This window comes from Spinacia oleracea, unplaced genomic scaffold (genome assembly GCF_020520425.1).
Source record: "Spinacia oleracea cultivar Varoflay unplaced genomic scaffold, BTI_SOV_V1 SOVchr0_016, whole genome shotgun sequence".
NCBI lineage: Eukaryota > Viridiplantae > Streptophyta > Magnoliopsida > Caryophyllales > Amaranthaceae > Spinacia > Spinacia oleracea.
In genome coordinates, this window is record NW_026614344.1 from 61,335 (window position 1) to 74,233 (window position 12,899).

The 12,899-nt window shown below is 39.2% G+C and overlaps 1 long non-coding RNA gene across 1 annotated transcript; it reads right to left on the minus strand.

Moving 5' to 3' along the window:
* Positions 1–1,498: 1,498 nt before the first annotated feature.
* Positions 1,499–2,196, minus strand: LOC130464932 (uncharacterized). Its single transcript, XR_008925235.1, has 3 exons — positions 2,083–2,196; positions 1,746–1,803; positions 1,499–1,592 (listed from the first exon to the last, which is right to left on the minus strand). It is a non-coding gene; the product is annotated as an uncharacterized lncRNA (long non-coding RNA).
* Positions 2,197–12,899: the final 10,703 nt, after the last annotated feature.

A 12,899-nucleotide genomic window follows, 5' to 3' on the forward strand; every position in this document is an offset into this window, starting at 1 on the left:
AACATGGATTGAAGACCACGAGTTGTTGCGTGTGAAATTAAATATTATTTTCTATGTTCTAAGATACAGCTGGAAAGTCTTCCACATATCCGTGAACTGCTTGGATAAGAGAATCCATATAGTATCACTAGCAACCTATACAATTGAAGTAAAAGTAACTATTGCCTAAGAAGCAATAAAACAGGGTTGTTTATGTTAAAGAGTTCTTCACTGAACTTGGGTAGATCACATGTCTGTTGGCTTTATGGTTCTTCCACTAGTAGAAAAACATTTATTTGAGGCGTCACTTTTATATTAATTTGCTGCGTTTTTGGCGTAGCAGCAAATGGAGGGGCAGCAAATCAATGGGTATTCATTTGCGGCGTTTGTAAACGCCGCAAATAAATGATTTATTTGCGGCGTTTTTTGTTTAAACGCCTCAAATCAATCATCTTTTTTCCACATTAATGTGTGAAAAATGCCTCAAAACAGTGATTTGCTTGGGCTATTTAGACAAAAAACCGCCTCAAATTAACAAAAATAATATTTTAAAAAAATTATTAAATGAAATACTAGCTATACGCCTATACCACCATCAGAAAAGCTAGCATACCACAATATAACTTCCATTAACACCATGCCACTATCATATACTACAAGTCATTGCCACCAATGCCATAACTAAATGTAATACATATTCCAATCCTTTTGAAAACAGAAAGAATATTACAACTAAAATAAACCTAATCTATGTACGTATAAAAAAAATGGCAAATTCATCTCCTTGTTTTGTTGAAATCATATATTCACTAAGAATTTACTCAACAGAAATACTCTATGTTGTTCTTCAGCTTCATACGGTATTTGGATAGAAGTTAGAGCGGGAGGCCGCGGTATCGGAAACTAGCCTTACATTTGCTTTCCCATAAGAGTCGTTATTTTGACCTTGTTTTTCTTGAGTGCTTTATCATCTATCTGGATGGTATGATTTATATATGGGATGACGAGATTTACCAACTGCTCTTGCACTTGCTCTCTGCAAATCTGCAATACCATTTTATTAAATAAAAATAAAAGATGTCATACTCCATAGCTTGACAACACTTAAAAGAACAACGATTATAACCTAAGAATAATATATTTAATTTTTATGGTGCCAAGAATAGAATAAATCAATAAATGGAACGAGCTTCATAATCCTTGAGAATAAAACAATGTTGTTATTTTTTGAGGTTCTTTTCTAAGAGAAGTGAATGAGACTTTAATAAGACCATGCATATAAGGAACAATCACCAACATTAGATTGCATGAAGTTCCAAGCGAGACTTGATATTAAAAGGCACTGTCAATGTCAATGCATATCACAACATTTTTTTATCAGTGGACTAGTTGATGGATAGTGAGGCATTTAGTGTCAATCTGGAAATCTTTTAGGTGGTCTTATAATAAAAATAATCTAATCAGAGAAGCCTGAGGAGTGTCGAGCATCTATTACAACGAAAGAAGATCAACGTACCAATGTGTCCTTTGTGTAATAAGGAATGCGAGGTAACCTCAGTATCGTTATTGCAAACCAATCTGTTACTGCATCAACCGAGAGATCTCCTTCATACCTACTTGTACAACAAGCTCATAATCAAATGGCAAAACATTACAAATGCTAGGCATATATCTCTAAGCAACTCCAATTAACTTGAATATTGAAGCTTCAATTCATAAACTACAAAGCACTCCGCATATTTGTCGGACATACATAACTAGCTTACCTAACAAGACAGTTGGATGTTTTACACCCTTGAGGAACTGCAATCAGAGAAGGAAGACCTGCAAAAACAAAATAGGTAAGCATCTAACTAAAAGAAAAACATAGATCCTACATGAGAGTTCAAAGTATGACTGACAAACAACATGGGAAGAGCGTGAAACTCGAGCTCAATACAACCTAGCAAAAAAATAATGCAAAAACAGATAGACTGAGACTTTATTGTTGGTACAATTACAAACCGCCTCACCACTCTGGAGTTGAAAAGAGTTTCAGATGTTGGAAAAATAACAAGATAGAAGCTGGAAAAATGAAGGGATTGGTGGTTTAGATTATTTTACCACACTGGAGTTGAAAAGAGTTTCAGATGTTGAGCTACTTCTCAATGATTTATCGATTCTGTTCAGTCGGTCTTGTAGACTCCTAATTTGTGCATTAAGCACTGTAGCTCAAAACTTTGTGTAGTACACCCTGTGTTAAGAGAGATATCACCAACATTACTATTACATAGGACTCTCCAAGCTAACTATTTTTGTACAACAACAAGAGTAATTAAATGAGTTAACATAAATAGTGAATCAATGAAAATAAGCAGAGAAATTAAACAACAACGAAGGAAAAAAAAACCTAATTTCCATAGAGATTAAGAATTAGAAACTAAGGGCACAAAAAAGAAAGTCCATAAGGGACACTCTGGGCAGAAAAATCGAGATGTTATTTCAATCCATTCAATCAAACTAAAAAGCATAATCCGCTCAAAAGTTTTTATTATTGAAGCTCCACTAACCAAAAAAAATCAAGGGTTAAAATTACCAATCACAAATTCATGTCAACTAACTCAAACTAGATCAAGCAAAACTGAATTCAATCACAAATATCAGGAATCGAAATGTAAACTACAATAAGCCATGAAATCTATATAATCATACAGAACATACTTTTTACCCAAAAAGATAGAAGAACATACTCGAAGAAGAGCCGACCCTTTCATTAAGAAATAACAAGGAAGCTATTCAGATTATAGACAAATATATGGATATTTACTCAAATCCTTAAAGTCCCTACACAATTTGTTACCTTAGTCCATGTATAAGCATCTTCGGCAATACATTCTGATTGCGTTGTAGGGTTAGAGAGAGCCGTAATCAGAGGTTTCTAGACCACATTTTCAGATGTAATTAGTTAAAGAACCATATATAATATTTCTACTATATCAGACTGCAGTGAAGAGGATAGATTACCTCGTTAAAAGAGGCCATGGCCTCAATAAATTCTTTTGAAAATTGTTATCCTACTCCAGATCAATCAATACTGTCGAATTAATTTCCTACACACATAAAACACAGATCTATTTACATCACAAGATACAAACATAAACCAATAAAATACACCTCATTTAGTTTAAATTTGCACCTTGATATTGGAACTGCCTTCTTCTCGTTCACTCACAACGTCAGAACCCCCGGCAACAGTGCAGTCCGCATTCCTCACTCCTCACTCCAAGCGCTAGATTGATTACCTTCACATAAAATACCTAATTCCTAAAATCAAACATAACCCACGAAAAAATAAGAATCAACCAATAAAACCCCCAAAAAATTTAATATCTTATAACTAATACAGATCCATATTGTGGTTATGGCAAACTTCAAAATTATCGACAATAATGGTTGGAAAAAAACTCAAATAATTAGAGTCAAATAATCGAATAAAGAAGGAAAGTTCATGAAATTAATTTGAACGAAACAAATTATTAAAAACAAAAAATTAAGATCAGGGATCTAATAGGAGAGACAAACATACCACCAGAAAATTATGAACAAGCTAGGATCGCCGCCATTGAAGAACGAGGAGACTCAGGGGAGAGAAATAGCATAAGTAAATTGATGTAAGGAAAATAATGGAAGGGAAAGGCGTGATATTGAACTTTACGAGAGTGAGAACTTGATCAATTATCACTTGTTGTTTTGAGAGGAGAGGATCTGCAATGGAGAAGGGGCTAATGGAGTTGAGGTTGTGGAGAAGCCAGGGTTTTGAAAATGTTGGAAATGAATGAACGGATAGGCGTGAGTTTTTTGGGAAATATTCCCTAATTAGTTTGAGGCGTTTAGATATTAACGCCGCTGACAAATGGTTGTTATTTGTTCGAGGCGATTTCACGCAAATCTACGCCGCATATCAATACTCACGATTTAAATTGCGGCGTCTATAGAAAAACGCCTCACATTAATAGCCGCAAATAAATATTTTTCTACTAGTGTTCATTGCAAAATGCGTAGAACAACTATTGTAGTAAGAAAGAATAGATCACATAATAAACATACTCAAAAGATCTTATCATCCTATCTCGAAGAACACTCGATGAAAAGGATATTAAGAATGGCAAAGCATGACAACTAAACCTATGCAACAAGTGAGAAACAACACTCACATCGTGGCACTGGAAATCAAGCATAGTTTTGAATTCCATTAATTTTTTAAAAGATGGGTTAGGGGCCCATGGTTTTAAAACATTGGGGTTGAACATTTATCATATAAAAAAGGAAATTTCATAATTAATATTAAATGATGAGTCCTTTCAATTTGACGATATATTCAAGATAGACTGTTAGGACCAGTCCTGTGACTAATAAAAGTCTATCAAGTAAACTTGAATGTCAAAAGTTGAAAAAATGTCCATGGTAGGAAGTTTTCTATAAAGGTGGACGCATAGAAAACGCTAGACGACTAGAATGCAAGATGACTAGTAGTTCTGTTTCTTGAACTATGTGGACATGGCAATGGCACAATCATTTGCATAGATACTTACTTGAGAAGATTAGTATCGGACATACCTATGAAAATTTACTATAAGAGATGAAAATCTATCATAAGTAAATTTTATTACATTATTAGACACTAATCCTCAATACCTGAGTGAGTTGAGATTACTTGTTTGAGAACTAGTTACTTTGACGTTGTCAAGCGTCACAGCATAAAAGGATACTTTAACGGAAACGCTCAGGTAATCACCTATCAAACGAAGTCTAACCTCAAGTTCACAAGATTGGGATTGTCCTCCCATAAATCGGTATGAGATGCTGAAAGTTGTACAAAGGCCACTCGGTGAGCTAGAAACTGAAAAATGCATGGCCGTGCTCAGATGAAAAATAGGTTATGATTATCTGTTTATTTGATCAGTTGAACTCTGAAACTGAGAAATACCTCTAGACATAATAAGGATGACTACTCTTACCTTATGTTCATGAGCAAGCATCAAGAGACAAAGGAATTAGGCAATGCACACTTGTCCCTAAGGACAAGTGGGAGACTGAAGGAAATAATGCCCTTGGTCCAAGTATGCATTCAATGCTAAGTCTAATAAATGCGGTTCAGTATTAATTAATTAAACAAGTTAATAATTCAGTGAGATCAAGTTAGCTATATGCCTAGCTAGTGGTCGCTTCAGTTCGAGTGGAATTAATAATATTAATCCACAACTTACTCTTGATTGAACCCGTAGGGTCACACAAATGTACGTGAACGGATCAAGTATTTAAGTGAATTAAATACTCTATTTATGAACATTCGGAAACGACATATCTCGGTTCCACTGGGAGCTGAAATCGTCAAAAGAAAAAATATAGAATGTTCCGGAAATGATGATATTGCCGAAAACAGAAGTATGGATCATGACGGAAATATAAATATTATCCAAAGTCGTAGATGTTGCCGGAAATAGAAACATGGTACTTATCGTAAAATATTATCGAAAATAGGAATCGGAAATAAATTCCTGAAACGGAAATATTAAATATTAGTTCGAATCGGAAATATTAAATATTTGTTCGAATCGGAAATGAATTCTGGAATCGGAAAACGAAACCGAAGCAAGACGTACGAACGATCGACAAACAAGCTTGCAAGACGCAAGGCCCAGCGCGAAACCAGGCCTAGCACCCAGCAATCCCGCGCGCGCATAGCAGGCCGAGCAAGGCAGGCCGAGCAGCATCAGCGCCCAAGTGGGACCGCGTGCATGCTGCCAGCGCCCTAGGGCCAGCGAGCAAGCAGCAGCGCCACTCGTGGGCCTGCGTGCTGCGGGCTGCGCAGGGGTGGCTGCGGGCTGCATAGAAGCGTGGGCTCAAGGGCCACGCATGCATTACCTTGGCCGGTTAGGATTACTTCGTTGTCAAGTAATCGCGTTTTCCTAATTCTACTCAAATTAGATATTTTTGTTGAATCTGAAATACTTAGGTATTTGATTAAACGTAAAATTCTAATAATATTATTTAACTAGAATCCTAATGGATTTAGTTATTCGAATCCCAGTATAATTCTAACTCCGTTATTTCCACCCTATAAATATGTGGTTCATGATCACAATTTATAATACAATTCATAAGTATTCTAATACATTAAGTTCAAGAGATAATTCAATATTTTCCTAACTTTAATAATAAGTTTCTCAAGAGCACATATTACCTTAGAGAATATTCTAGTTGGTTGAATCTAAGGCGGATCCGAACGTGCTGTGGACTATCTACGGAGGGGCGACATTTGGAGTCCTAAACTTGTTCTTGTTCGGTTCGGGAGCAGCTAGGGAAGGCACGCATCACATTATATGTATCCTAATTATGCTAATTGACTATGTGGAAATTTATTTGGATTCCTGGCTTTATGGTTTTTCCGCATAAATTATAATGTTTATATGGTTCATAACCTAACACCGGCCTATACCAACTCTGCTTCTGCTCAGCCGTGACCCCTCGTCTTTTAGAAAAGTGTTTATAGCTCCGTGAGCGCTTGTAATAAATTTGTTTCTTTCCCGTCGTTGTGCGCCTGAAAATTTTTAACGCCAAGGGGCGTTTGTAACAGATAATTTTTAAATTTTCTCTCTTTGAATTTTTCGCCGGTTAGGCGAACAAATGATGCTTCAGCATCCTTGACTTTCTTTCTAATAGTAGTGCTTTGTTTGCACTAGTTTGTGACTTAAAATGTCTTTTCTATATTTGCATGCTATTATTGTCGACGGTTGTTGACACCCGTCAACTCCATTTGCCCAGAAAAGATATTTTGAGTTGTTAAGGATGACTCATATGCCTAAGTTTATTTTTGATGATTGATTGACGCAAGTCAATCAATCAGTATGATTGCCGCTGAACTTAGGCATAGGGAAAACTGTCTTGTGCAGGTTTAAAAGACGAATATGTCAATGAATGGAAATTTTGGGGGTTTCCACCCGTCAAAATATGGAGGCGGCATATTCATGCCGCCGCCCGTAGGAGAATTTTCCTAAGTGCTTTATACCAAAGAGACGTTCGATTAGATGGACGATAATTTCAGGGGTTTGCCCCCGTCAAAATATGGAGGCGGCATATTCATGCCGCAACACATAGGATTGTTATCCTAAGTTCTTTTTGCGAAAGAGACGTTCGATTAGATGAACGGATATTTTGGGGGTTTTCCCCCGTCAATATGTGGAGGCGGCATATTCATGCCGCAACACATAGGATTGTTATCCTAAGTGCTGTTTACGAAAGAGACGTTAGATTAGATGAACGGATATTTTGGGGTTTGCCCCTGTCAAAATGTGGAGGCGGCATATTCATACCGCAACACATAGGATTGTTATCCTAAGTGTTTTTACGAAAGAGAAGTTCGATTAGATGAACGGATATTTTGGGGTTTTCACCCGTCAAAATGTGGAGGCGGTATATTCATGCCACAGCACATAGGATTGTTATCCTAAGTGCTTTTTACGGAAGAGACGTTCGATTAGGTGAACAGATATTTTGGTGGTTTGCCACCGGCAAAATGTGGAGGCGACATATTCATGCCGCAGCACATAGGATTGTTATCCTAAGTGCTTTTTACGAAAGAGATGTTCGATTAGGTGAACGGATATTTTGGGGGTTTGCCCCAGTAAAAATGTGGAGGGGCATATTCATGCCGCAACACATAAGATTGTTATCCTAAGTGCTTTTTACGAAAGAGACGCTCGATTAGATGAACGGATATTTTGGGGGTTTGCCCCCGTCAAAATGTGGAGGCGGAATATTCATGCCTCATCACATAAGATTGTTATCCTAAGTGCTATTTATGAAAGAGACGTTCGATTAGATGAACAGGTATTTTGGGGTTTTGCCCCCGTCAAAATGTGGAGGCGGCATATTCATGCCGCAGCACATATGATTGTTATCCTAAGTGCTTTTTACGAAAGAGACATTTGATTACGTGAACGGATATTTTGGGGGTTTGCCCCTGTCAAAATGTGGAGGCGGCAAATTCATGCCGTAGCACATAGGATTTTTATCCTAAGTGCTTTTTACAAAAGAGACGTTCGATTAGATAAACGGATATTTTGGGGGTTTGCCACCGTCAATATGTGGAGGCGGCATATTCATGCCACAGCACAAAGGATTGTTATCCTAAGTGCTTTTTACGAAAGAGACGTTCGGTTAGGTGAACGGATATTTTGGGGGTTTCCCTCGTCAAAATGTGGAGGCGGCATGAATATGCCGCAGCACATAGGATTGTTATCCTAAGTGCTTTTTACGAAAGAGACGTTTGATTAGGTGAAAGGTTTCTTTAGGGTTTTGATAGGTGATCAGCCTATGCTTATGCTAATCTGGGCCACTTCTTAAGCTTCAATTAATTAGGTTTATTTGAACTGTTTGCTAATCTGGGCCACTCCTCAGGCCTTTATTCAATTAGGCTTAATTTACTTGAGTTAGCGTCATCAGACATTCATAAAAGAAAGACAAGTAACATAAGCAGAGTAGTATTATTTATAATATCTGTAAGGAAAATTTAGTCAAGTACATCATAGTTTACTACACTACAATGACCGTCAGAGGTCTTTTGACAATGAAACTTAAGAACAGATATCAACCAGACGCTATCTAGAAGAAATGTTTCTTTAGGTTGTTTGCATTCCAAGTTCGTAGGATAGGCCGACCCTGCATATCCTGGATGCGATAGGTGACGTTTCGAACCTCATCATATATCTCATATGGTCCTTCCTAGGTGGGAGTCAGTTTGCCTTGCTCATTGGCTCGTCCTACAGACTCCATTTTTTGGAGAACAAAATCCCCAACTTTGAGCAATCTTTTAGAGATACAATTGTTGTCTCAATACCGCGTTTCCTCTGACCTTAGGTAAAAAATTCCAAGGTTGTCTTCATCATTTCCCAATTAGAATTCTCATCATATAGCATGACTCGCAATGTCGGCTCGCACATCTCAATGGGCAGGGCAGCCTCAGCACCGTAAGCTAGCAAGAATGGGGTTTCTCCAGTAGAGTTCTTAGCCGTGGTGCGAATAGACCATCCAACTTCTTTTTTAACCCCTCAGAAATGATCTTTTTGAATGCTTCAACCTACCCGTTGGCTTGTGGCCGCCCCACAGAGGCAAACCAGCTATGTATTCCATGGTCTGCTAACCATTCTTTCAATTTAGGCGTCTCAAACTGAGGCCCGTTATCAAAGACAATATACTGCGGTACTCCGAACCGGGTCATGACATTCTTCCAGATAAATGCTCTCACATCACAAGTTCTGATAATTTTGGGGGCTTCGGCCTCAACCCACTTGGTAAAGTAATCGACGGCTACTATTACGTAACGTCTGTCGCCAGGGGCTGTGGTGTATGGTCCGAGTAGATCCATCCCCCACTTAGCAAATGGGACGGGACTAGAGATAGGTGTGGGCGGATGAGTCAGCCTGTGAATTAGATGGGAAAATCGCTGACAATTGTCACATTTCTGAACCATGGTCAACGCATCCTCTCTCAGAGTGGGCTAATAGTAACAGGTTCTTATGGCCTTTTCAGCTAGTACTCGTCCACCAATGTGTGAGCTACATAACCCCTGATGCAGGTCGTCTAGTATTTCTTGCCCCTTTTCAGACGTTATGCATCGCAAGAGAGTTCGGGGGAACGACTTCTTATATATGACTCCATTCCACCATTTAAACCAAGAACTTTACTTTTGAATTTTAGCTGCTAGGGGCGGGTCATCCGGGAGCGTACCGTCAATTTTATAAGCTATGATATCATCCATCTAGGTGGAGGTTCGGTCCAGAACAGCCACTTCAGGAGTTTGAGTGTTGTATTCTTTCTCTATGCTTCTTCTCTCTTTGACTTCCCAGAAAACCTGACGCGTGGTATCACAAGAGGCCGAACTAGCCAATTTAGATAGAGCATCTGCCTGATTGTTCTCAGTCCGGGAAATCTGTTTTACTTTGAAGCTTTTCAAGAGCTCAATTTATTGGTGAACTGCTTGCATATGTTTAACCATGTTGGGATCTCTGGCTTCGTAATCTCCGTTCACCTGACTCACTATAAGCTGTGAATCTGACAGAGCCAATATCTCCTGCGCTCCGGCAGCTTTACACATTTTTATGCCGGCTAACAATGCCTCATATTCTGCTTCATTGTTGAATGTCTGAAAATTGAACCGCATGGCGTATTCATATTTGTCACCCTCAAGAGACTAGCATATTATGCCGGCTCCACACTCATTCTGAGTGGATGAACCATCCCTATAGATTGTCCATCGAGTCTGCTTGTTTTCCTCAAAGGCAGGCCTCATCAATTCAGTAATAAAATCAGCAAATGCTTGCCCCTTGATAACCTTTCGAGGTTCATAGGAAATGTCTCAATTTCCCACTTGAGCATACGAGCGTCGGCCTCTAGCTTGGTAAGCGGCTGTTTCAATGGCTGATCGGTGTAAACCACCAGTTTATGTGCCAGAAAGTAAGCACGCAACTTCTTACTTGCCATAAAAAGTGTCAGTGCAAATTTCTCAATTGTGGGGTATTTCTATTCGGCGTTTTGTAGCACATGACTAACAAAGTAGACGGCGAGTTGGTCTCCTTCTCTTCCGTCAACAATACCGCACTCAGAGACCATTCGGAAATAGCTAGATAAACATATAGAGTTTCATCTTCCATAGGGCTGACGAGCCTTGGCAGCTTATGAAGATGGTCTTTTAGCCTTATGAATGTTGATTTAGCTGATTCTGGCCATTCAAAATTTGATTTTTTTCTTTATGGCGCCAAAGAAATAGTGTCATTTGTTACCAGCCCTAGATAGGAAACGTCCTAAGGCCGCCAAAATCCAGTAAGTCGTTGGACTTCTTTCAGTCTTTGGTGACGTCATATCTACTACTGCTTGCACTTTGTCAGGATTGGCCTCTATCCCCCTTTCATCAATAAGAAATCCCAGGAACTTGCCGGCCGTGACCCCAAAGACACACTTTTCGGATTCAACCTCATTTTGTACTTTCTGATCGTCTCAAAGGTTTCCCTTAGATCAGTGAGGTGATTCTCGCAGTGCTTGCTTTTTACAATCATGTCGTCAATATATGTTTCAATGTTGCGATCCAACTGATTGGTGAAAAAAGTGTTCACTAATCGTTGGAAAGTTGCCGGTGCATTTTTCAAGCAAATGTTGTGGGAGTTTTTCCATATGTTACTGACAAGGACGTATGCGGCCCAGATAGAACTTGATCCACGTCACGTCCGGCTGTGTCACCTGCAAAACAAGAATATCCCCGTAGGAATATTCCCTCCGATGATTAAGTAAAATTGAGGGATTTTAGAAGAGGATGAAAACATAATTAAATTGAGAGAGAGAGAGTTGTTGATGTCATCAATAGTGATGTATTTTTTGTGTTGAAACTTGTGCCCCCCTTTCTTGTGAAATGTGGGTATTTATACTTGTTGTCTTTATGGGCCTAACCCTAAAATGTAGGTATTTATACTTGTTCTCTTTATCACGCTTAGACCAGTGAGGTGATTCTCACGCTTCTTGCTTTTTACAATCATGTCGTCATTATATGCTTCAATGTTGCGACCCAGCTGATTTATGAAAACAGTGTTCACTAATCGTTGGAAAGTTGCCGGTGCATTTTTCAGGCCGAATGGCTTAACCTTTTAACAGTACAAACCTTGCTCAGTGACGAATGATGTTTTGTCTTGGTCATCTGACCAGAGAGGGATTTGATGGAAACCCTCATGACATCATGGCATGACCAACAGTTGAGTCGTCTACCAGTTGATCTATCTTAGGAAATGGAAAGTTGTCCTTAGGGCACGCCTTATTCATATCTGTGTAGTCTACACACATTCTCGAAGAGCCATTCGGCTCTGGAACTAACACCATATTTGCTACCTAGTTAGGGTATTGACTTAGGTGAATAAAATCAGCATCTAGCAACTTCTTGACCTCTTCTGCCTTAGCCTTATTTCGTTTCTTCTGACAGACAGGGTTTAAAGTGTCATCTACATTGAGTTTGTGCACGGCCACATTCGGGTTTATGCCCGACATTTCTTCTACAGTGAAAGCAAAGTTGTCATGGAATTCTATGAGGAGGAGGACCAGCTCTGCCCAAGCTGATCGTCAGTTGAAACTCCTACTGGCACCGTCCTATCTGGACGTGTTTCGTCGAGGACAATCTCATGATGTCCTTCGAACGGCTCAGGCCGCCTAGCTTCCATGTGAGCTATAGCAATAGTGAAAGTTTCCTTTTTGATTTTGACCTCGGTGTCATCTAGTTTCCTTTTGGAACCTGCCTTTCCTTCGTGGATATTACCCGATATCCATGCTTCAGGATTTAAGGTAGTCAAGTAGAAATCTCATGCCTACTTCTGATCACCATGAATAGTGTTAAACATCCTTTTATCACAAACATATTTCATCAACATGAGATGAGTGACGACGACTGCCTTTGCCTGATTCAATGTGGGTCGTCCCAAAATAATGTTGTATGCTGTCAGATCTTTTACAATAAAAAAACCCGGACGTTCAAGCTCCTGCTCTGATGCCGCCCACCCACTCAAAGTGGTAGTGAAATAATACCATGGAGATGGATTATGCTGCCTCCAAACCCGATGATAGGATAATGAATTTTTTCAATTGTCTTAGGATTGTATGCAAGAAGGTTTAGACATGCTAAGCTAATAATGTCGGACGAACTTCCAGTGTCCACTAGGATGCGCCTTACTTTGAGGTTTGCTACTTTCAATTCTATCACCAAGGGATCGTCATGCGGGGTTGCTATCTTTCCCCTGTCGGTCTCACAAATCTCTACTTTTGGAAAATGATCCATGGGTGCCTTTCCAGATAACATAACCTGCCCCAGCCGGCTTGCATAATCCTTCTGCCCTCTCCTAGTCGGG